Source organism: Passer montanus, unplaced genomic scaffold, assembly GCF_014805655.1.
Source record: "Passer montanus isolate IOZ18808 unplaced genomic scaffold, ASM1480565v1 scaffold9, whole genome shotgun sequence".
Classification (NCBI taxonomy): Eukaryota; Metazoa; Chordata; class Aves; order Passeriformes; family Passeridae; genus Passer; species Passer montanus.
Window position 1 is genome coordinate 14,612,387 of NW_024374367.1, and position 23,648 is coordinate 14,636,034.

The window sequence follows — 23,648 nt, forward strand, 5'->3', positions numbered from 1 at the left end:
AAGGCTGGTGCTGCAGCACTTAGCTGTGCCAAATTAAATGGTTTTCTTCCAGAGAAGATAATAACATTTCTATAAGATGTTATTTATTGGGCTTTGACATTAAAAAATAAAGGGTAGAATGCAAATGTGACACAAATTTCAAGGGGTCAACCAGCTGAGCCCTCTGGAGCCCAGTGCACCCCTGCCTCCAGCACATTTGGTCATGCCAAGGTCATTGCAGAAGCTCCCAGCAACAGGGCACAGCAGCTTTTTTGGAGATAAGGTATGAAAATGATTAATTGTAAAGCTCAGACAGCTTTCCATACTATCTGTCCTCAATTTCCCTCTCAGTGGATTAAGGCAGCCACTGGTGGTGTTCCCAAAGTACAACTGATTGGAGCCTTCTTAATTAAAGCTTGTCATGTGCTGGAATATTGCTGCCATGTCCCTTTTCCCTCTCTCTTCATGGAGTGAGCAAAGCTCCTCCTTTCTAGGTCATGATTTCTGAATCTCACATGGATAATTGCCTCCTGTGTCCTGTGGTTAACATCTGGTAATATTTCCCCAAACACCACTTGTGTCTGGCAGCAGCCTCTCCTTGCTGACTCACGCTTGGGTTTTATCCTTTCCAACCTTTGTTTTCTAAAAAAAACCCCTATATTTTAAAGCTTGCCCTTGGTTATTCCCAGAATAAGCAGGGAATATATATATATTTAATTAAATTATGTATTAATTATATATAATATATTAATTATACATTATATAATAAATAGTATATAATATATTAATTGTATATATAATACATAATATACGATTATATAATTGTATATTATATAATATATAATATAATTACATTATATAATATATATTATACAATATATTAATTGTATATATAATACATAATATACGATTATATAATTGTATATTATATAATATATAATATAATTACATTATATAATATATATTATACAATATATTAATTGTATATATAATACATAATATACGATTATATAATTGTATATTATATAATATATAATATAATTACATTATATAATATATATTATACAATATATTAATTGTATATATATTAATTGTTTATACATATTTAAAAATATTTTTATTAAATTATCTTCATTATTTCAGAGTTTTTTATTGTCAGCCTTTCTGACAAAACAAGATATTCTGTAACCTGTGAACCTAAAAGGCTGTTGTGGTTTCCCACTGCCTGACACCCCCAATCCCTGCATGGGGATGATTCCCTGGCCATTCCCTGCCTGCCCTGGGGACATGCCAGCTCTGGCAGCACCAACCCTGTCCTTCTGTCCCCAGTGCAGTGCCCACCTCTCCTGCCTGGGACAGGTGCTGGTGGTGACAAGGCGATGCTCACACAAGTTGTGTTTGCTGGGAGCTCCTCAGGGATGCCCAGGATGCTTTCCTGGGCACAGTGTGGGCTGAGCAGGCTGCCAGGATTGTCCCTGCCTGCCCAAACCAGCCCTGGCAGCAGCAGGAGGCTGGGGCTCACTGCAGCTCCTGCTCCTCACTGCTGCTGCCTCGCCCCAGCCTGGCCTGACAGAGATGTGACAAATGACTCGGGGCTGTTCTTTAAATGCTGCTGAGCTAATGACGTGTTCCCTCCAAACCCTTCCTGTCAGGCCACATCATAAATTGCTGCAGCAGAAGTTGCTCCTGAGCAGCTCTAAGATGGATCGTTGTTCAGTCGTACCGACAGCCCGTGGGTTTTAATCTGTTTATTTGGCTGTACCATCTCCTGTGGCTGCCTGGAAATAGGATTTCCATCTCTTGGAGAATTCTCACTTTGCATATTTCCTCACTACTCTGTTTGAAAAAGAAAAAATCAATTTTTTCTTAACACTTCCATGCCAAGCTTAGAACTTTTTTATCATGCCAAAAAACCAAAATCCTTGGTTGTGTGTGAGCATGGCAAAGCAGGGCACTGAGTTATTGCCTGATGCACCTTTTCCCCTCAGTGCAGTTGCCAAACCCCTGCTCATCACACAGGATTTTTATCTCTGAAGGGTTTATATTTGAATTTTTATCTTCAGGAATGTTGGAGGCTTCCTGGGAAAGGGGTGTTTCTGGGGTCCCCCAACACCTCTGGGTGCTGCTGTGCTGTCCCTGGGGCTGCTGGGGCAGAGTTTGGATAATTCAGCATTTTCAGTAAAACTCTGAAAGCCCAGCCTGGAACTGAGTAAATTGTAAATTCACCCTGCAGATGCTAACAGAGGCATTTTTACTTTTAAAACCTCTGTCCCTGCACAGGGCTAAGGGTAAGTACAGGACGGGGGTTGTTCACTGCCTGGAAGGATTTGGATGGAATTTATTTTCATTAACAGGAAGGGCAAAGCCAGTTACCACAGGAGTTCATTCCAAGGGAATTATTTCATATGCACATTTAGGAAGAGGCAGCCCTGAGTGCTGTTGCCTCATTAAATCCAAGGACTTGGGTCCCGTTATGGCTCTCCCAGATTTCCCAGAGCCTCCTTTCCCTGGATTTGGGGATTCCCAGAGGAATCCTGGCTGGATCCTGCATGGGCTGAGATGTGGGACAGGGGCTGCTGGGAGGGATGAAGGCACTGGAATGGGGAGGATTTTCCCTGGGAAGAGGCAGCTGAGGAATGACCAGGGCTCTTTCTGGCCTTGGCTGGAGCTGCCCACGAGGTCTCTGTCACCAGCCCACAACGGGGACAGGGCTGAGGGGACACCACTAACGAGGGACTCAGCCAGGACACAAAGGAACAGTCCCAGGAGACAAAGGGACACTGTCTGCACTCGTCATCCCTCATTTGGGAGTTAATGAACGAGGCACGAGGGCTATGAAACCTCTTCCACTGGGCAAGGAGAGCTCTCCACCGAGTTCTTGCTGCTTAATGATTTCATTTTGAATTTGAGGGGCTCTTTGTTGCCGTGCAGGGGTTCTGGGCAAACTGGTTTTGGGGGAGGGATTGGTGTTTTCAAGGATGCTTCATGCCTGTGCTATAGAGAAATGCTTATTTTTCTTAATTCTTTCATGAAATCCTGCAGATTAATGATGCAAAAAAGGCTTTTTGATCATCTGTTGAGCTGCTGTGCCCCTACAGGGTGGTTGTTTTCATTAACCAACTCGGGTTTACAGTTCTACAATGCAGATTTATGTTAAAAAGTTAATAACAACCCTAGAGCACAAAATAACAGGGAAAGCAACTCTCTCCAGGTAACTAAAAATGGAGCCTTTCTGACAAAACAAGATATTCTGTGGACCTGAAAGGCTGTCTTGGTTTCCTACTGCCTGCCATGCCCAGCCCCTGCACGGGGCAGGGCTGGTGCCTGTTCTGCCTTCCCCAGCAGGCAGGAGATACTCCTGGGTTACTCACAGCCTGCCTGAGCTGCCAGCAAATGCTCTGAGATTTGCCAGTCAGCTGCTCTCAAACAGAATTTGCAAAGTGTCTTTTTTCTCAGTGGAAGCACTGGCTGGGGTTTCTTTCTTTTGCAGCTCCCCTGCTTGCCAGTGGTGGAGGGGTCTGGAGAGCTGGGACAGGCTGCACAAGTGTCAGGAGCCTCACTTCCTCAGCAAGCTGTCCCAGAAAAGAGCATTTATTTTTTTTTCCCCTTTACCAAGTGAAAAAACCCCACAATTCTCATGAATCCAGTCCATTTCAACATTATAACCTTTATCCCCCCAGTCAAGATGTGCATTTTTTGCCAAACCCCTGCTCATCACACAGGATTTTTATCTCTGAAGGGTTTATATTTGAATTTTTATCTTCAGGAATGTTGGAGGCTTCCTGGGGTCCCCCAACACCTCTGGGTGCTGCTGTGCTGTCCCCAGAGCTGCTGGGTGAGGATGGCTCAGTCCCTGGGGCTGCTGGGGCAGAGTTTGGATAATTCAGCATTTCAGTAAAACTCTGAAAGCCCAGCCTGGAACTGAGTAAATTGTAAATTCACCCTGCAGATGCTAACAGAGGCATTTTTACTTTTAAACCAGCATTTTAGGAAGGAGTGGCTTTACCAAATCTTTCTGTATTTTAGCCTTGCCAAGGCACTGGTGGAACACCAAACACCCAAATTCAGAAAGCACTGGCAAAACCTTCTGCTTGTTCCTTGCTTTGCACTGAAGAGCAGTTCTTGCTGCCACTCATTAAAGGATTTCTTCAGCCAGGGGGCTGGAACATGGACATTTATCTCCCTCAGATGGTGCTCTTGACAGGTTTGTTTTGGATCTCCCATCATGAAGCCTTTGGACTCCCTGAGCATTGCTGGCCTTGGCCAGCCCTGAAACTTTATTTTTCATTCTTGCAGGAGCCATTAAGGATCAGTGAGAGAAGGTTGCCTGGTGGTTGGATTAACCCGAGCTTGGGTTTCTCGTGGTTCTGTTCAAAGTCATTGTCTCATTTGCAGAAAGGTGAGCTGGAATTTAGAGCTGTGTCTGAGGGAGGTCAGATCCTCCTCTGATCCCACAGGAGGCAAGAACCAAGGTCTGGATGCTGCTGATGGATGATGATTGTGCCAGGAGGCAGCAGAGGAGTGTGTGCCACTATTTTGGGGAGAAATACATGAGGAAAGGGTCTCTGTGTTAAAGGAATTGGGCTTTTTCTGTGTGTGTGAAAGGGATTTGCAGAACAAGTGGTTGCTTTGCTGCAGAGTGGTTGAACTGCAAAGAACAGAGATTTTCAATATTAAAATATCTAATTAATACCACTGATTCTTCGCCTTGCTGTGAGTTAAGTGTCCTTTGCAGATCACAGATGTGTATTTGTATGCAGAAAGAATAAATATGCTCAGGTAGGAGCTCTGACATCAGAGCACAGGCTGGCACCCTGATCCTTGGGGACCAAGCTGCTCTCATCCCTGAGTTCCTTTTGGAATCTTATTTTGGTATTCATCCCTCCAGAATTCCATCATACCTCGTTTCATTGAGAAGTGTGACATAAGGCATTATCTTAATTAGTGATTAGGGATTGTTAATTTGTGACTGTTCCTGTGGGGAGGTTGTGCAGTTCCCTGCTGGGTTGCCCAGATTAGTGACCTGGATGCACTGGGCATTATTTACTTGTTTTACAGCAAGATATGGCAGCAAATCTTTCATTCCTCTTCCCTTGGCTTTGGATGAATCATCAGATTTCTCTGACTCAGTTGGGTTGGGTTTTTTTGTCTCCAAGTCTGCCACTTTCACCCATCTGCAATCCATTGAAAAGATGGATAAAAGAACTTCCAGGCTTTTATCCCACCAGGAAGTGCAGAGAAGCAGCAGCTTGGTGACGTAGCACAGGCAGGTGCACGCTGACTTCTGCTGGAAAATTCAGAATAACAAAAACAATTTACTCTTTGGAAATGTAATTGATAAAAAAGGTGTAATACACCATAGATTGGTGCAGGGTCTTCTGGTGAATCCCGAGATCCTCCTGGAAAGAACCTGATCCTCTCTGTAATTTGCAGGCTTGAGGTGGAAAAATGAAGATGTAGAAACATTTCATGATGATCTAAGAGAAATTGTGTGAGAGGCCTTCATAGCCTGGGATGGACTGGTTGGAAGTGATCTTACTTGAGTGTTAATTATTTACACACTAATTACTCAAAGGTTGATGGTTCTTTCAGTAATTTGGCTGCATACAATTTATTGATAAGCTGATCTTAACAGAACCCCCAGAAGGTGAAGGCAGGTGTAGGGAATAGGATGCTGGTAATTACAAAAAAAACCCCGAAAATAAACAAACAAAAATATTTGGAAAAGTTTCAGATAACTCTGAGAGTCTGAGACAGAAATGAGCAGAGTTAAGGAATTAATTAAAAAACATTAAAAATATCATTTGCTCTGCTGTAACAGAAGACAGAATTTATGTCTTTCTTGGCCAAGTTCAGCTGACTCCCTTTAAAAGAGGAGTTAATTGAGATAGGGCAGAAGGACAAACTCAGATATTTTAGGATCACCCTTTGCAAGTGCCACATACAGGAAAATCTGGTGCTAAACACTTTTCCGCTACAGAAGTGGTTCTGCTGCCATCTGAGCCATATTCCCAGCTCCGGGATGCATCACCCTGCAAATTGCAAAACTCGGGATTAAGAAATGTGCCTTGAAAATGTGCCAGCCCAGTTCCTTAAAAGGCTCCCAGAGAAGATGAGTCACTGCTTAAATGGCCACTCGGTGCATCTGCAGAGCATTTCAGATTAAATTCCCTGGAATTGTCAGGCTCCCTTGGGGAAGCTGCCCAGGAAATCTTGGAGGAAAGGAGGTGCCATCAACCCAGGAGGAGCATGAGGGGACAAGAGAGGTTCCAGAGCCATCCAGAGCAGTGAGGAGGAGGAGCACAGAGGCTGCCCCAGGAAGGTTTGGAATTTCTGAGCTGGTTTGGGGGTCTCAGGGCTGGCTGATGACTGGTGTCACCTGAAAGGGGCAGGTGTGAGATGTTGGCTGGATCAGGGTGTGCAGGGCAGGATCTGGGAGCTGTGGTGGTGCCAGAGCACTTTGGGAGATGTTTGTGATGTGTCCCCACAAGACTGAGTTGGTGTTTTTTGGTTTTTACCTTCCCTTGGTCTCTTTGCAGTTGTGTAACTCAGAGCCTTGGTTATTGCTCATCTCTGTGTAAGGTCAGGATTTTTGTCTACAAAGGCAGGATTTCTGGATTCCAGTCTTAGCTCAGATGTTTTGTGGGTTTTGTTATTGCTGTTATGATTCTTTGTCCTTTTTCTTTTCTTCTCTCTCTTAATAAACCCTGCTTTCTCAGTCTCTCAGCTGTGCCTGGTGTCCCCTCAGAGCTGACGGGCAGAGCTGAGACATCTGAGTTTATTCTCAAGTGCCTGGTACTTTCTGCTTCTTAAAACACATCTAAAGCAACCTTTACTGGAACCATTCCTTTGACCTTTTCTGTCTTCTGGCTCAGAGAGGAATGAGATTTTTAGCCACAGGTTTGCTGACCTGATGCACCAGCTTTCCTTTGCTGAGTGTGTTTCTGATGCATTTGAGCTTTGAAAAACTCAGATTCAGGTGCTTTGCGTGGACCTTGCAGAAAACTGACTTCCTCTGCTGAAAATCAGATTCTCTCCAGCACTGCTTGGATTTTCAGTGTCCTACCACAACCACTTGGAAGGTTGAGCATTCCCAGCTGGCACGAGGAGGTGCATCCCCAGGGCTGTGCAGAGTCCCAGCTAATGAGCTCCAGATCTGGCTGCTCTGGGATGTGCCAGGTTTTGCCTGGCAGCTTTTTTTTTTCCTTTTCTTTTTGGCTCCTTCTGAGGGAAAGCAGCTTCTTTCTGTCTTTGTAATAAATGGGGACAGCTGCACATCGAGGCAGTGCCCTTCCAGATTCTGAAGATTTACCCAAACTGTGCTGGAGTTTCCTGCAATTCCTCCTGAAGGTGAGAGTCAGACTCTGCTGGGATCTCTTGCTGACTTTGATGTTACTTTAGTGATGATTCTACCTTTGGCTCTGTATGGACAGAAAGCAAATGCCAATTGTTTTTTCAGACAGAGATCCTTGTAGGGATAAAAGTCTCTGATTTTCATCAGGAAAAAACAGTGATAGGACAAAGGGAAATGGTTTGGACTGGAAGAGAAGAGGGTCGGTGGGAATTGTTCCCTGGCAGGGTGGGCAGCCCTGGCACAGGTGCCCAGAGCAGCTGGGGCTGCCCTGGATCCCTGGCAGTGCCCAAGGCCAGGCTGGACACTGGGGCTGGAGCACCTGGGACAGTGGGAGGTGTCCCTGCCATGGCAGGGGTGGCACTGGATGGGCTTTAATTCCTTCCAACCCAACCCATTCCAGGATTCTGTGCCACATTTAATAGGACTCTATCCTAGCTTTTTGTCATGAAAGCTCAGACTAAAAGAATATAAATAAGATATATATTTAAAAATATTTTCTGTATCCTTTTTTATATCTTGTTGATTTTTCTTTTCTGTTTTTTTCCTCCGGTGTTATTTTTTCCTCCTCTTTTCTTATTTTTTTGTTTCCCTTTCCCCCCCCTCTTTTTACTGCCAAGTTGCAGGTTTCCCTAATCTGTGAGGTACACACCAGACTTTTCCATTAATTAACTTTCCTCCTTTGACAACTGCATTTCTTGCCACTCAAAGTTTTGTTCTTCCTCCTCCCGCCAAGCTTTGCTCCACCAAAACTTCCCAGCCCGTCCAGAGCATCTCTGCTTTATAATTACTTTACATTTCTTTATGGCTTTTCTTTAGGCAGGGGAATTGCATAAGTTAATGTGAATAATACTAATTATTTTGGATCTGTCACTGCACGGCTGATGATGAATAATGCAGATGCTGCTCTGCTGCTGGATGCAGTTGTTGGGGATTTTTGCCTTTTTCTCCTCATCACCTGCCTTGAAGTATTGTGACATTGGATGACACGGATAAACTGGGTTCTGTAATTAAGGTTTATTTTAATGAGCCTGGAAAATACTCCGTTTTGCATGTTCTCATGTTTTAAATGTGGTTTAATCAGTCCTCCAGTTTTCCTTTCTGCTCAGTCCTCTGCTGACATTTCTCCAAAGGAATAACAGGATAAATATCCTCCACAGGAATATCAGGAGGGCAAAGCTCCAGAATGCCCCACACTGGCATGTTTAGGTTTTCATACTAATGACAATAATTTTGTGCATTAAATCAATGAATCTTTCCCATCTATCTGTGGAATGCAAGGCAAATACCACTGAGGGGGAAATTTTAGTGCCTATGGATTTGACATTTCTAATAGAATTCACCTTATTTTCCATGAGCATTGGGGTGCTTGGGATTTTTTTCCACTCCTGCTTCCATAAAAGAAGCTTTAATTCTCCTTGTGCAGGCTTTTTCTGCTGCAAAAAAATGAAATTTGATGAAGGCAGTGACTGAAACCATGGGTTCCTCACCCCCTCACTGTACACTCTGCCCAGAATCCATGGAAAAAGCACAGTAAAAGCTCTGCTTAGGTGGGATCTTATTTTCCCCCACAGTTTGCCAGCAGAGCTGCTGCTTGCTGGGTTAAAGAAAAGTAATTTCTGAGTGGTGGGTGAGGAATTTATGAATATTCAGCTCCTCTGTCTGAGCTGACAGCGAGCTCTGAGAGCCTTGTCCATAACTGTCCAAACTGATATTTCCAGACTGGATTTCATCCCCTTCAGGCACCAAAACTTAAGAATTTAGCAGCCTTTTTTCTTTTCTTTTTTTTTTTCCTCCCATCCCCTCCCTCTTTTTCCCCCCCCATGGCTGTTTAATATTAAAATTCTGCACCTCATGGTGGGGAATTCAGCTCTGAGGGGATGTTAATTATCAGCAGTGCAGGGTCCCAAACCCTCTCAGGAGCAGCATTTTGGATGGGCTGAGGCTGCCCAGATTTGCTCTGGCAGGGTGGAAAGCTCAGCCTCATACTCAGAGCTGATTCCTGCAAAAGGAGGCTGTGGGAATCCAGCTCTTTCCCAGGAGGAAAAGTTGGAAGGATGCTCCTACAGCTCCAGAAAGGTGATTTTATTCTGTCTTAGACTTGGAAATAAATCTGAATTTATTTGGCTTTGGTTCAGCCAGCTTTCTCTGGGTGTTTGGGAGTGGGAATGGTGCATTTCCTGCTGTAATTTTCTTCCTCACTAGCAGGTGAAAAGTCTGTTTTCAGCTAGGGAAAAAAAAAAAAAAAGCCGTTTGTTAATCCTTCCTATAGGAGAATCCTTTGAAATTTAGCAACTCAACTTCCCAAAGTCACAATTTCCACTCGGGGATGATGTCTGCTGGTAAAAACCACCTTGGTGTTCCCAGAACATAATGAACTCAAAATGTATTTATTGGCTGTATGGCTTCAATTCAAAGACCTTTAAATGGGAAAGAAAGAAGGAAAGAAAGTGGCCAATTTTCCCAGCAGAAACATTTATAGTGGGAAGAAATAGTTTGAAAAATTTGATTTTTTAGCCTGAGGCCAAACAGAGCAATCACATATAGGATGAATCAGATGGATTTCATGTACAGAATGCTGGGAAATCTGCTTTGAAGCATTAATCAAGACTTTCATGTTATGATTTTTAGCTTTGTAATTACAATCATGCAGTATTTACCAAGTGTGAATAGTTCCATTGCAGGGATTTGTTATCAAATTGGATGTGGGGCTTAATTTAGATTAAATTCAGGAACTCTGTGTCTGGAAATCACTCAGTACTTTGTGCCTTGTAGGCAAAAAGTGCAGAGGAAGAACGTGAGAAGGAGAAGAGGAAATAAACACCCCAAACTGCAGAGACAACAATACACTGGTTTTTCTCTTTTAATTAACAAGAAGGGTTCAGGTATGAGAATAGAAAGAAATCAGCTTGGGGTAAATTCATTGCAAATCAGAGGTGCACTGCAGATACCAAAAGATTAAATACTCCAAGCAGAGTCCTGTGGAAGCTGGGTTTAGGAACTGATTATTGTGAGGCTGAGCCTAAGTAATAAGCATGAAATATTAATTAGGCTCCTGGTATTCATGAAATAAAGGTGCTTTAGCATTAAGAAATGAAATTGAACCAGATTTAGAGGAAATATTTCAAATTATTTTGTGCAATCGGCTAACGCAAATATTGACTCCCTGGTTCATTAATACAAATAAATTAAATTATTAGGGATTAGTGGCCAGTTTAAACTGGAGAGAACCCAAAGCAGGAAGATTTAACCTTTTCCCTGCTCATCCCTGACATGGGATAAGCAGCAGTTGTGCCTCCTGCACTGGAGCACTGCTGCTCTCCAGGGAAGCCTTTGGTCAAATTAGTCCCTAATCTTTGGTAAATTACCCACAGAGGCTCCTGTGGGTAAATGCTCTGATCAGGGATGGGATGTGCACAGCAGCTCTGCTCTGCTCGGGCCTGGGTGTGATAAATGAGGGAGTTACAGCAGGGGAAGTGAAACCTGCACTGGTAGAAGTGGTCTGTGACACTCAGGCGTGTCCCCAGGCTTGGTTACACACAGTGCTGGGATGGGTGGATGGATGGATGGATGGATGGATGGATGGATGGAGAGGATGGATGGATGGATGGATGGATGGATGGAGAAGATGGATGGATGGATGGATGGATGGATGGATGGATGGATGGATGGATGATGGATGGATGGATGGATGGATGGATGGATGATGGATGGATGGATGGATGGATGGAGAAGATGGATGGATGGATGGATGGATGGATGGATGGATGGATGGATGGAGAAGATGGAAGTGGTGGAGTGAGGGAGGAATGGATGGATAGATGAGGGAGGGATGGATGATGGATGGAATCATGGATGGATGGATGATGGATGGAAGGATGGATAGATGGAATGATGGATGGATGGATGGATGGAGTTTTGTTGTCTGGGTTCTGGTGGAATGAGAGAGGGAAAAGCACCAAAGGAATGAGGAATAAGAAGGGGTTTGACTCCCTGGGTGAGGAATTGGAGGGGAGGGGACGCTGCACTGAGAGGAGCATCAGTGCTGCCAGTGTGACTTTATCCTGCCTGTCCCACCTCTTCCAGGAGGAAGGGAGCACTGGAGAGCCCTGTGTGGTGTCATTGTCACTGACTGCTGCAGGAGGGACAACCCTGGGCTTTATCTCAGCTGTTTGATTCCATCAGCTCTGTCCCTCCAGGCTGGAGCTGTGGCTGGAGCTCCTCTGTGGGTCCTCCCCCAGGCCCCTGGCAGCAGCAGAGTGTGAGGAACCCCAGTGATTGTCACTGCTGTCCTCCTGGTGTCACTTCAGCTGCACTGGGCAGCCCGTGGAGGCTGGGAGCTGAGTGAAGAGCAGATGTGTGCCCTGCTCAGGTCTTCCAAAGTGTAGAATTCCATTCATTTCACCTTGATGAATACCTTGGGCACTTACTCATCGTATTTGGGGCTTCCACAGTTAAATTCATAATTTTTACAGGATCACAGGTGCTATCAAGTCTCTTAAACCTCCGTGTCACAGTTGTGAACTGGTTAACAACTTTTTGGTTGACAAGGCTGGTTCAAGCATCCTTTTGTTTGTAATTAAAAGCCTGAATTTCCGGGCAATTTTTGGACAAATGCATCTCAAAATAAGGCTTAAATAGTACTTTAAGGCTGTGGTTTCATGTACTGTTATTAGAATAGAACTGTGTATCCGTGGGAATTCCAGGGATTACATTCATTGCACACAGGTCCCATCCTGAGAATGGTATGAACACGAGCAGGTGTCCAAGACAGGAAGAAGAAGGAGCAGCATGACACAGAGAAGTTCAGTAAGACCATAGGTAAAGTCTGTCAAAGCTGGAATTTGAATTTCTGAGAATTTCCAAAACCATCTCCTTAATTAAAGACACCACAGTGATGTGGGAAAGGGAAGGGCTTCGGTGACAGGGTCAGATTTGAACTTTGTAATCCACATCATCCTGCCCCAAGCTCCTGTTCCACCTTCCTAAATTTCCCCAGAGTGCAGACAAGTGCTGGTTTGTGGCTGAGGCTGCCAGAGTCCAAGCCCAGGCTGCCATGGCCCTCATCTCCCTGCTCCTGCCTTGCTTTTGGCCCAGCAATTTTCCTCGTGCACCACAGACATCATTAAGGACCACTGGCCCAATTCCTTGCTTCATTATGGATGACAAAATAAAACATTAATAGGCTTTTTAATACGAGCTGGGAGTTAAATATTCATGATTTCTTATTACTTCAATGTCACTAAGCCTTTGATGTGCTGGAACTCCAAAACTCTTCTCCCTGCTCTCCACTTGTACCCTTTTAGCTGCTGAGTGTGAAGGGCACTGGGGCTTTGCTTGTGGCTCCTTCCTTGGCTCAGCAGCTCCTGGGGCTGGCCCTGCTGATGGATGGGATCTGGGATGCATCCTGAGCACTGCCTGGCTCCGGGGTGAGCTTTGGCTCTGGGCTCTCTCCTCCCTGAAGGCCACTTGTCTGTCACTGCTTGTTTCAGAGTCACAGAACTGTGCCGTGGCTTGGGCTGGAAGGGACATTAAATCCCATCCAGGGCCATGGCAGGGACACCTTCCACTGTGCCAGGGTGCTCCAGACCCTGTGCAACATGGCCTGTGTTTAAAATTCATGGAATATTGAGAAATGGGGGGGAAGTTGTTGTTTTTGGGGGAATTTTTACTCAGAGCTTAGTTCACACTAAGGTACCGCAGTTATCAGTGGTGTAACTCCCTGACAGCGTGGTCTTACTTCTGCTGAGGGAAATAAGCAGCAATTTGAAAATCAGTAATGAAAATGGGATTTTTAAGATGGGGAAAAGGTGTAAAAGTTGATTTTATTTATGAATTATAACCATTATTTATGAGGATTGTGTTCATTGGCTTGTTATGAAGTTGCATCCTGTGGGTCTGGGCATTTTCAAGTCCAAAGTTCCTCACAGGCAGGTTAAAGGGAATTCTACATCAGAGACATGATCTCCCCTGAAAGAAACTGCACATTCTGCTTTCTGTGTGATTAAATAATTTGCAAAATGATTTAATTTAAAGTTTGATTTGAAAGCAGACTGTTAGGTTTGTGCAAAGGCAGGCGTGCAGTGCAGCAGGCACCTGGAGAGGTGATTGCTGTTCTCTGTGGGCTGGAGTTTGGCTGTGACTAGTAAAAAAAAAAAAAAAGAAGAGGTTGAACCAGTGATAAAATGAAAGATATTTTCATTTAATATAAAAAAAAGCTTCCACAAAATCCAGATTTCTGACCCAAATGCTGATTTCTCACTCCTGGGTGTTGTGTTTACAACCAGGAGCAGGGCATGGGTGAAGTCAGGGTGTAGGGAGGAGCTGGAATAGCACCAATCCTAGGGACAAACTCCAGCGCTTGATGAAAAAATAATACAATCAATTAATAGATAATCAAGTGTTAATAATTGAAGTGAACTTGGAGATGAGCGTTTTTAATATTTAAACATTATTCTGATAGATTAAATGAATCACAGTATCACCTTTCTGCCTGGAAGGATGCTGGGGAGGAATTCAGGTCTGCTCCTTTGCACAGTGGTCTGAAACCACTTGAACATCAGCTGATGTTTTGTGGTTCAAATGCATTTCAAGTGTGTTAACTGCATTTTTACAAGCATCCAGGGAAAAGAGCTTCAATATCTGCAATGAAATACATTTGAAAGAAGTTGGGGTTTGCTTTTGGTGGCTTTGCTTGTTTGTTTGTTTTGCTTTGGGTTTTTTTTTGGTGGAGTTTTTTGTTGGTGTCGTTTCATTTGAAATTAATTTCCTTGCAATATTTCTGTAAATTGCTTCAACTAACACTGCAAAAAAAAACCCTGGAGGATTGGAATTTTGGTGTGTATTTTATTCATCAAACCTGAATGTGGGTGTTAGATTTCCTCAGTGGACTGGATTTTTTTTTTTGCTAAGGGCAATGAACAACTTTGGAAAATTCAATAGGTACCAGGTCACCAAAGGAAGCAGAGCATAAACTACATGAGATTATTTTGGAATAAGGAATAAAGAAGGAAATATCTTCATCTTAGATTCTGGATTTATACATGCATGACTTTTCCAGATTATTTTAACCTCATAAATTCATAGAAATTAATACATTTCAGTCTTGAAACTCAAATGTTTTCCAGCTCCTTAGAAAAACCTGTTTCTGTTTGTCCCCTTTCCCAGTTCACCTTCCAACTTTAAAGGCAATAATTTATTGGCAGCACTTTGGATTCCAGTAGTTGGTGCTTTATTCAGTGGCTCTGCAAGAAAGGCTGGGATCAAAATTTGGACTCAGGAGAAAATCCAGAGGTTTTTATCCAGTCATGGAGAGAAGCAGTACACTCCTTCTTGGAGAGTTGTTCTGGAAGACATTTACAGGAAAAGATGGCTGAAATAGTTTGGAAATGAGGACTGTAGCAAAGGGGGAAAGGATCTGAATCTCTGGGAAAAAAATCTTTATGAAATGGCACCCAGTTTTGTGTTCCTTGTTTTTTTCTCCTGACCTGCTTTAATTTGTTTTAATTTTGTTTTAATTTGTTTCTTTGGTTGGGGGAGTGTGTGGTAATGGAGGTGAGTGCTTGACAGACAATAAATGTAATGACAGTAATTAACATTCACAAAAGGTAATTCAGGTGGGGAAAAAGCTCAGCAAGTCTAATAAAAGCTTCCACAGGAGGATCTGCCTCTATAATTCTTGAGGGGAAACACACAAAAAGAAAACCTAAAACCCATTCTGGGATTTTCAAGTTACCCCTGGAGACTGGGCTGACAGATTTCTGGTGGTATTTAATGTGAGCAGAGCATCCAAACCCCTGGAACTGTTGGTCCCCACCGTGTCAGATGCCTGGAGGAGTTGGTGTCCTGCAGGGATTGGGGATTTGTGCCCCTGCTCTGGGCTTCAGCTGCTCAGAGCTTTCAGCCTCCTGAGTCCCGAGGTTTTCAGTGAGCTGTGCTGAGTGAAAGCCCTGAAATTGTGAGTGAAAGAGAAATCAGGGAATGTTTCTTGTGCTCTGCAGAAGGCAGAGCTGGGCTGGGGAGCTGGATGGGGTCTGATGTTCAGACAGCTTTCAGCAGGACTGGTGCTGGGCTGGCCTGTACAAAGTCACCTCTGATTGTCTGTTCTGGGCATGTCATCTGTCACTGCTGCTCTGTCTGCTGGCCATCCATGTCCTTCTGGACAGATTTATGTCACACCCCATCCCTGCACCGTGACCAATGTCATAGGAAACAATGCAGGAAGCAGATGCACATTATTTCTTAATTATTATTACTTTATTGCCATCTATAAATAATTTCTCTTATTTCCCCCTCCAGAACCAGGCTCCTATTTGTTTTCTTCTTTCCTTTTCTTGTTGTTCCTCTAATGGGCTGTCTCAGCTCCACAGCCATCAGAAATCTTGGCTTGATGAGGCTGCTATGAAACATTTAAAGATTTAAATTATAAACTCAGAGGGAGAAAACCAGTGATGCATGATTAGTTGAAAGTTTTAAACATAATAGTCGTATTTTTCATATGCATGTACAGAAATGGCTTATGTCAACTGTAATGTGATTTTTAATACATATTAATAGAGTCTGTTGCAATGTGGATGGTTTGAACACCTTTTGGCAGATGGCTGTGGTATTAGAGAATGCACAGTATAAATTAGTCATTTAGGGAAAGAAAACAATGCTGGAGTGTTAATGTTGACTGTGCTCAGAGATGTGGTTCCAGCACATCACTCCTGCAGCCAGCAAGGTTAGAAGCAGGATTAAATTGGCCAGGGAAATGAAATAAATGAACAGATAAACTCCAGTGTCAGAAAGGAGCTCGCTGCTGTTACAGCTTGTTCACATCCCTGGCTGGGTCCCTGCCTTTTGGCTCCTGTCCCTTTAGAGGTCAGATGGTGCAAAGCCAAGGCTGGGCTCAGTTCATCCCTGGAGGGTTGGAGAGGAGCAGCCTCTCCTACGTGGAGCCCCAGGGCTGTGAGGTTCAGGTGTGATGTGGAGGATGGAGCAGCTCTGCTGGGAGGAAAGGCTGAGAGAATTGGGATTGCTCAGCCTGGAGAAGGCTTTGGGATGACCTGACTGTGCCTTTCAGTGCCTAAATGGGCTCCAAGAGAGCTGGACAGGGACTTCTGCGAGGGCCTGCAGGGACAGGACAGGAGGGAATGGCTTCAGACTGAGAGAGTAGGTTTAGGTGGGACATTAGGAAAAAATTCTTCTGAGGAGGCCCTGGCACAGGTGCCCAGAGCAGCTGTGGCTGCCCCTGGATCCCTGGGCAGGGCTGGATGCAACCTGGAACAGTGGAATGTGTTCCTGCCATGGCAAGGGGTCAAACAAGATGGATTTTAAGGTCCCTCCCAACCCAAACCCTTTTCGATTCTCTGTAATCACTGTCTTAAAACTGATGTAAGACATGAAAGAAGCTGATGGCTGAGCATTGTCTCCTTTTTGTTTGGTGCTGTTCAGAGAACAGAATTAGCCAGTGATGAATCTGCGAGTCCTGTAAGTGTATTCCACCTTCCAGGTAGAGGCCTGACAAATGGCAGATATTTTGTAGGAAATCACTTTAGCAAACGCTAAAGGGCACTCATCTCTGAGCCAGAGAGCAGCAGCTGCTTGGGCAATTTATTGCTGTGCTCAAATTCCTAATCGAGGAGCTTGTTTGTAATCACTGCCTGGTAACCTGGCATGGCTGGGGGAGTCCAGAAAGAGACATTTAAAAGCAATCTGCATTTTCTGCCTTGGAAATCTTCAGAGCCATTCTCATTCCCTGAGTTTCCAGCAGGAGAGGCAGTAGCTGTTGGCTCCTGCTCCGTCAGGATGATTGTCAGGGCTCTTAATGAGCTTTGTGCAGAGCGAGCGCTTTCGGAACATATGTGTGCACTGAGAACCTGGCTGCTGCTGCCTGGGCAGGCAGCTCCACAGGCAGCCTGCCTCTCCTGAGCCTCGGAGCATCTCAGTGTTCCCAGACACCCATTTGGAATTAGGGATCACCCCTACCTCGAGCTCATCCCTTTGAACGTTTCTCCGTGGGGAAGCCAAAGAGAAAACAAATCCTAGCGTGAATCACGAGGTGTGAGCAAACTGCTTCTTTTTACTGTGTTTTCTCTGGAAGGAGAATTGTGCTCCAAAGCTTTGAGAAGGAGCTTGGCGAGGTGAGGTGGTGGCTGATGGGAGTGCACAACAACAGGCTGACAGGTTTGCGCTGTGCTCTGACACGTCGTGTCAGGGTTGCTGGAGATGGAGCCGAGCTCTTTGCTGGAGATGCAGCAATTGCAGATGGAGTGATATGTAATTTACTGAGCTGCTTGTTAATTCTGCGAGGTGATGAAATCTCCTGGGCATATAATTACTACAAATGTTTACTTGACTCTACCACATAGCTTGACATTATACTCCACAAGTTTGTACCTCACTGAAATTATGACCTGGCTATAAAACGCCACTATTAAGCAGCAAAATATTAAAGAAGTATGGATGAGAGTAAAGACATTTTTAAAAAGCTTTCTACGCCTTGGAATTACAACCATTCATCCCATCTCCTGCTGGTTACACACTTTGTAATAGCTATTGTTTCCAGGGCTGGGGTTTAATTTTCCTCAGCACGTTGGCAGCGCTGGTGATCTCAGTAACAATCCTCCCAGCAAGGCTGCGAGGCTGCGGGGAGGCCAGCGGGGAGCAGCCTGACTGACAGATATTTGAAGTCTTTTTGTGCTTCAGGATTAGTGAAACGTTCCCAGGCAGAGCTGCTGGGGTGGGTGTTACGTGGGATCCTGCCTCTGTCACCTGCTGGGCTGGCTTTGGGGTCAGGTTGGTGACGTTCCTCCCTGCAGGTGACACTTCAGCCTGTGATCCCTGAGGAGCTGGGGCAGAGGAAGTGCCAGATTTGCAGTGAAATTAAAGCCACCCTCTCACTGTTTGTGGCTGAGTTGCTGCTCAGGGGCTTTTCAGTGGCACAGGTCAGCCCCAGAGTGCAGGTATGTGTTTGAGCTGAATATTCTGGGGTGTAGGGGTCAGCAGCAGGTGCTGGGTGAGGCTCTGGGATGTGTTCTGCAGCACTATTCCCATCTACAGAGGACTCAAAGAATCACTGAGCTTGGAAAAACCCTCCAGGATCACTGAGTCCCAGCTGTGCCCCATCCCCACCCTGTCCCCTGCCCAGAGCACTGAGTGCCACCTCCAGGGATGGGCTCTCCAAACCTCCCTGGGCAGCCCCTGCCAATGCTCCTCCCCCAGTCTAACAACAGATGAGCCCCACTTTGCACCAGTCTGGACCTTTTCTGGAGTCCTGGATTGTCCCTTTGGATAGGGAGAGGTGCTGATAGAGACAACATCCAGCTCCTGGAATGGTTCCTCCCCACCTGCAGATTCCTTTCAGCAGCCCTGGAGCTGATTCTGCAGCAGGTGAGAGGCACTCCCAGACGCTTGGGATGCCCAAACTTGTCCTGGATTAGAGAAGCTTAAAGTATTTGTTGAAAACACTGATTTCTCTGAGTGTGAAAGTGGTAACCTTTGTGCCCAGCAAGCTTCTGGGAGCCCATTTAAACATTAGCCAAGCTGAGAATGGAAACAACTTTCACTCTAATAAAGCCAAAGTTGCAAAATTAGAAATACTGTTATTACATTTAAAAAAAAAAAAAAAAAAAAGCAGACACAATTATGAAACAGAACCTTCATGTGTACCTGGATTGGGAGCTGCTGAAGGAATTGCCTCCAAAGGAGGAATCCTACTTGTCTTTGCTTTGGTGAGTTCAGCCTGACAGTGCTTGGATTTTGGAGAGGTCTCCTGGGGGTGGAAGCTCACCTGGATACTTCACTCTTTATTTTTTAAATTTCTGGCTGCTCCATAATGCAAGGGGCATTTCAGAACAGCTCTCAGGCTTCCCTGATTCCTGCAGTGATCTGAAGGATCTGTGTGTGTTGTCAGCTTGGATTTACCTGCCTGGTGCCCAGGAGAGTGCAGTGGCTTTGGTTTATGGTGAATGGATCTGAGGGAAGCAGAGGGAATGGGGATACTCTTTTCTGATTTTCTGATCCTCTCAGGAAGCACACAGCATTGCAGTTCTTTGGTGATGTTTATAAATATGTAAATCATATTAATCAATCCCCCCACGAAAGATTTTTCCTGAGACAGGGAACAGAGAGTGGTCCCAGCCCTGTTTTTCTTCACCAGTTGCTTCTGTTCCTAGAAAGGCAGCGAGGTGTTGTGGTGCATGAGTGGAATTTGACAGGTTTCCCATGGAAACAGAAGATCAGATTTTTATTTCTTCTTTGCCAGTGAAGCTGATGTCAGTCAGGAGCATCTGTGCTGTCCTCAGAGGATACACCCTGGTGTAGAGTGGAGTAAATGAGGGCTGAGTCCTCCTGTGCACAGGTACTGAACACTTTGTACAGTCTTGTCTGCCTTAATGTATCTTATTTATATATATTTTTTTAAATTGCTTGGTGATATGATACTAATATTTCTTTTTGAAATAAATTCCCTCTGTGTCTCCAGCCTGGGGAGTTCAGGCAGGTTTGAAATACTCTCAAATGCAGAATTTGCTGCTGTGCTCTCTGATCCCCCCAGACTGTCACTGCCATCACAGGCTCCCCAGTTCCCTGCTCAGGGATTGAGATCCAGACTCTCTTTCATTTCGTCCCCAGTGAGTTTCTGCTCCAGCCTCACAAATTCTCCCAAGTCCCTGTGCTGCCTGTCTCTGCTCAGCACTGATCCCTGCCCAGCTGCATTCCCAGATTTTTCCGGAGCCATCCCTCTCCCAGGATGTGTTCCTCGCTCACAGACGTGGAGCAGCAGCTGCTCCAGCCTCGTTTACCCCCCAGCCTGGTGAAGCTTCACCAGCCTCGTTTGCTGTTGCTCTCATTTCCTTGTGTGCTCCTCCTGCTGCCTCCTTTTTCCTGAAACCTCCCTCTCTCCATCTCCATTTCACACTCCAGTCCTGTGCTCCTCTGTGCTGCTGCTTCTCAGCTCTTTATCCCTTCAGCCCCACGGAATCATGGAGTGGTTTTGGTTTGGAAGGAACATAAGGAACATAAAAGCTCATCCAGCCATGGCAGGGACACCTTCCACTTTCCCCGGCTTCTCCAAGCCCCAGTGTCCAGCCTGGCCTTGGACACTTCAGGGATCCAGGGGCATCCCAGCTGCTCTGGGAATTCCATCCCAACCCTCACAGGGAGCTCATCCCTTGCTGCTTCCTCATTTCTGCATGCAGTGGGACCCTGAGTGTCTGTTGAAACCGCTTTGCTCAAAAAGCATCACATTTCTGTTTCCCTTTCCTACCTCCAGTGCCAAGCTGGCTCTCATGAGGAGTTGTGTTTGGGTTTTTTTCACACTGACTTGGCTCTGCTGTTTCCACTGTGGAAATAGGTGAGAATCTCAGTCACACCTGGACCTGGCAAAAATTAGTCAAGCCACCTCTGCTTTATGAAACGTCAGGTGGAGCTTTTCCCCATCAAATCCAGCTTTGCTGGCACTGGGTCAAGGCAGCTGCCTTTAATGCTGTTCCCAGGGTTACCTGCTGGGAGGAGCAGAGGGAACAATTCTGTGCACACCTCTGGCAGAGTAAACCCAGTGCTTCCCTGATCCTGCTTGGGAAATACCATAAAACATCCCAGAGGCATTGCTGGGCCTGGCTGCTGACTAGGAAGAAGTTCTGAGAGCAGCAAATGTGTAAGAAACCTGTTTGAAATCCGTATTTCTCAAGAATTCTCTCATTCACGTCATGAAACTCGCCTCCATTTCTTGTCTCTGTGTAAACCTGCTTAGTATGGGTTGTGATATCATTTACCTGATTTACTCCTCTGTAATTGGTGGGAGAGAAGGGAAAAAAACCCAAAAATCTCTTTATGAAGTGCTCTGCCAATTTACCATGCCATAAAAGAGATGTGCCATAGTTAGTACTAAGGTCTAATTATGTAAATGACATAATTTAATAATCATTATTAAATCCCAGCAAGCTTTATTTCTTTTCCTCATTGTTGATGGTTGTCCTTGATAGGAAAATGTCATGATGCCTATCATAAAAATTAATTTTTGTGGGGATTTCACACCATTGGACAGGGGCTTGGAGTGCGGGAGGCCTTGGAGGCTGATTCCTCTTATCATTGCAAGAACAAATGTTGTCCACAAGGAGAGCAGGGAGGGGAGAGAAAACTCTCACAGCAGCAAATATTTAATTAAAAAAGCTGCTTGGGCCAACTAGTTGTGCAGCAGCTGCTTAAACAGAGATCTGTCCTCTAAATAACTTCAGCTAAATAAAGGGAGGAAAAGGAGAGTGGAAGGGAAAGCTCCAAGGGCTTGTGCTGTAATTGCAGGAATGGGTTTCATTTCTGCATTTTGGTTCTTCAGTGGCCATGAGCTCCTTCTCTGCCTGGCTGCAAAAACAGGATGCTTCAAGCTCTGGGAGTTTTACAGAGGAGAATGTCAGGAAAGCCAGTGCATCACCTGCTGCTGTATTTGAGGTGTAAAATGTCTCATGAGGAAGGCTTTTCTGCCATGCAGAATAAATCAGAGTTTGGTAGGTACAGAATTAGCTCTTTTCTAGCTTCAGGGAGCTAAAGGAGAGGTAGCTGTGTGTCTCTACTGCAGCAGGACATAAACTACGCCAGATTATCTTGGAATAAGGAGTAAAGAAGGAAGTATCATAATTTTAGATTCTTGATTTATGCATGCATGACTTTTCCAGATAACTTTAACCTCATAAATTCATAGCAATTAATATATTTCAGTCTTGAAACTCAAAGGCTTTCCAGCTCCTTACAAAAATCTGTCTTCTTCCCTTGTTGCCCCAGCCATGGGGAGTTTTCTGTATTTAATACCAGAGCCTGGTGAGTTCCCTTTGCACCTTCTGCATCTGCCACGTTGTGTCCTGGACTTCGAAAGTTCATTTACTGAACATGAAATGTTATTTATAATAACATAGTCCCATTCTTCAGGAAGCACCTCAGAGCATCCCACAGGCTCCCAGCTGCAGTTTCAGCTCCATAAGAAATGTTTGACCAAGCATTTGGGCTGGGCAGGAGAAAGGATGTGAGGTGTCCATGCATGGTCTGTGCCAGGAGAGCTCTTTGGAATTCCCAGATCCATGGGGAGTGAATCCATCACTCTCTACCATGTTCTGGGGGCATTTCCAGGCTCAAGGCTGTAGGGAAGGAGCAGAAGTTCAGTCAGAGGTGTTTGAGAGACAAATGTATGTATATACTTGTGCATAACTGACTCCTCTCTGTGATATTTTTAGGGGTTTTTAGCCACTTTCTGGTTAGTTTTTACAAGCAACATAATTAGTTTTTGTGAGATAATGATTAGAGTGCATTAAATTTATCCGGTATGTGAAACAAATGAGATGTAAACAATTTGACAATTTATTGACAATTTATTCTTTAATTTTATTTTTTTTAAGAAGAAGGCAGAGCAATGTGTGTGATGCTGCAGGAGCTCTGGATGAAGTCTGTAATGCAGTTTTCATGCATGTGGCATGGAAAGCACTTCTCCCACTGTGCAAATCATTGATTCTGCAGGTGGGCTGGGGGGCAAAAGCCACCCTTGTTCTGAAGAACTTGGTGTTGTGGACAGAACGGGCAGTGAAATCCTGGTGCTGCTGTTTGACATTCAGCTTGAAGCTTCCCCTTGCAGTTTCACATCATTTCAGCAGATTTTAATTGTTCATGCAGAACTTTCCACTCCTGATATTTACTTGCTGTATTTCTAATTTGATTTTATTTACTTTAATTTCCAGCAAGGTGGAGTGGAGCTTTTTTCCCAAAACTAGGGGATATTAATGGGTTTGTGCTCAATGTTCAGAAAGTCACATCAGGGGGAACCAGCAGCAACTCCAGCTTTTGAAACAAAGATTTCATATTTGGTGGTGGGGTTCAGGTGAGTGGATTCTGCTCTTCCCATGGAAAGGTAAAACCAAGAGTACAGGAAAAGCAGGTACCTAAATTGCCCTGCAGTTAGTGGGCACTTTCTCTGGGTTGTTTCTAAACCTTCTTGTGTGGCCTTGGGAGATACTTTACCAACCCCTCATGAGAAGAGGGAATAGATTTAGTTTTGCTCAATTTCCTTCAAAACATTTTCCCTAGGTACTAGGTAAACAGGTAAATCATATTTTTCCAAGCAATCCTGTTTTCCCAAGGCTTTCAGGCTGTTTGAACAGTGTGTTTTGCTGCCTGTGTTGTTTTCTCATTGTTTTCTGCTCAGCCACCTAGCTGGAGTCAAATTGTACCTCTAAAGATCAACTGTGCCTTAAAATACACCCTGGGTTTGTGATGTGCCTGATGAAACATCTCCTGTGATCACCTGAAGGTACTGACAGCTGCTGCTCTGCACCCTGCCATGCTGAAAGGGATG

General features: G+C 44.7%; 1 protein-coding gene across 11 annotated transcripts in view; it reads left to right on the plus strand.

Moving 5' to 3' along the window:
• The window catches only part of CHL1 (cell adhesion molecule L1 like), a 125,730-nt gene that overhangs the window by 36,399 nt on the left and 65,683 nt on the right, over positions 1-23,648 (plus strand). The window contains exon 4 of one of the 11 annotated variants that reach the window (XM_039734330.1): positions 19,578-19,673. The exons of 7 other annotated variants lie outside the window; for them this stretch is intronic. The gene's annotated coding sequence lies outside the window, so the exon portion shown is untranslated. Of the gene's footprint in view, positions 1-4,357; positions 4,379-6,168; positions 6,302-19,577; positions 19,674-23,648 lie in introns of those variants that run through there. 3 more of the 11 variants (XM_039734331.1, XM_039734333.1, XM_039734332.1) reach the window with 3 other exon arrangements.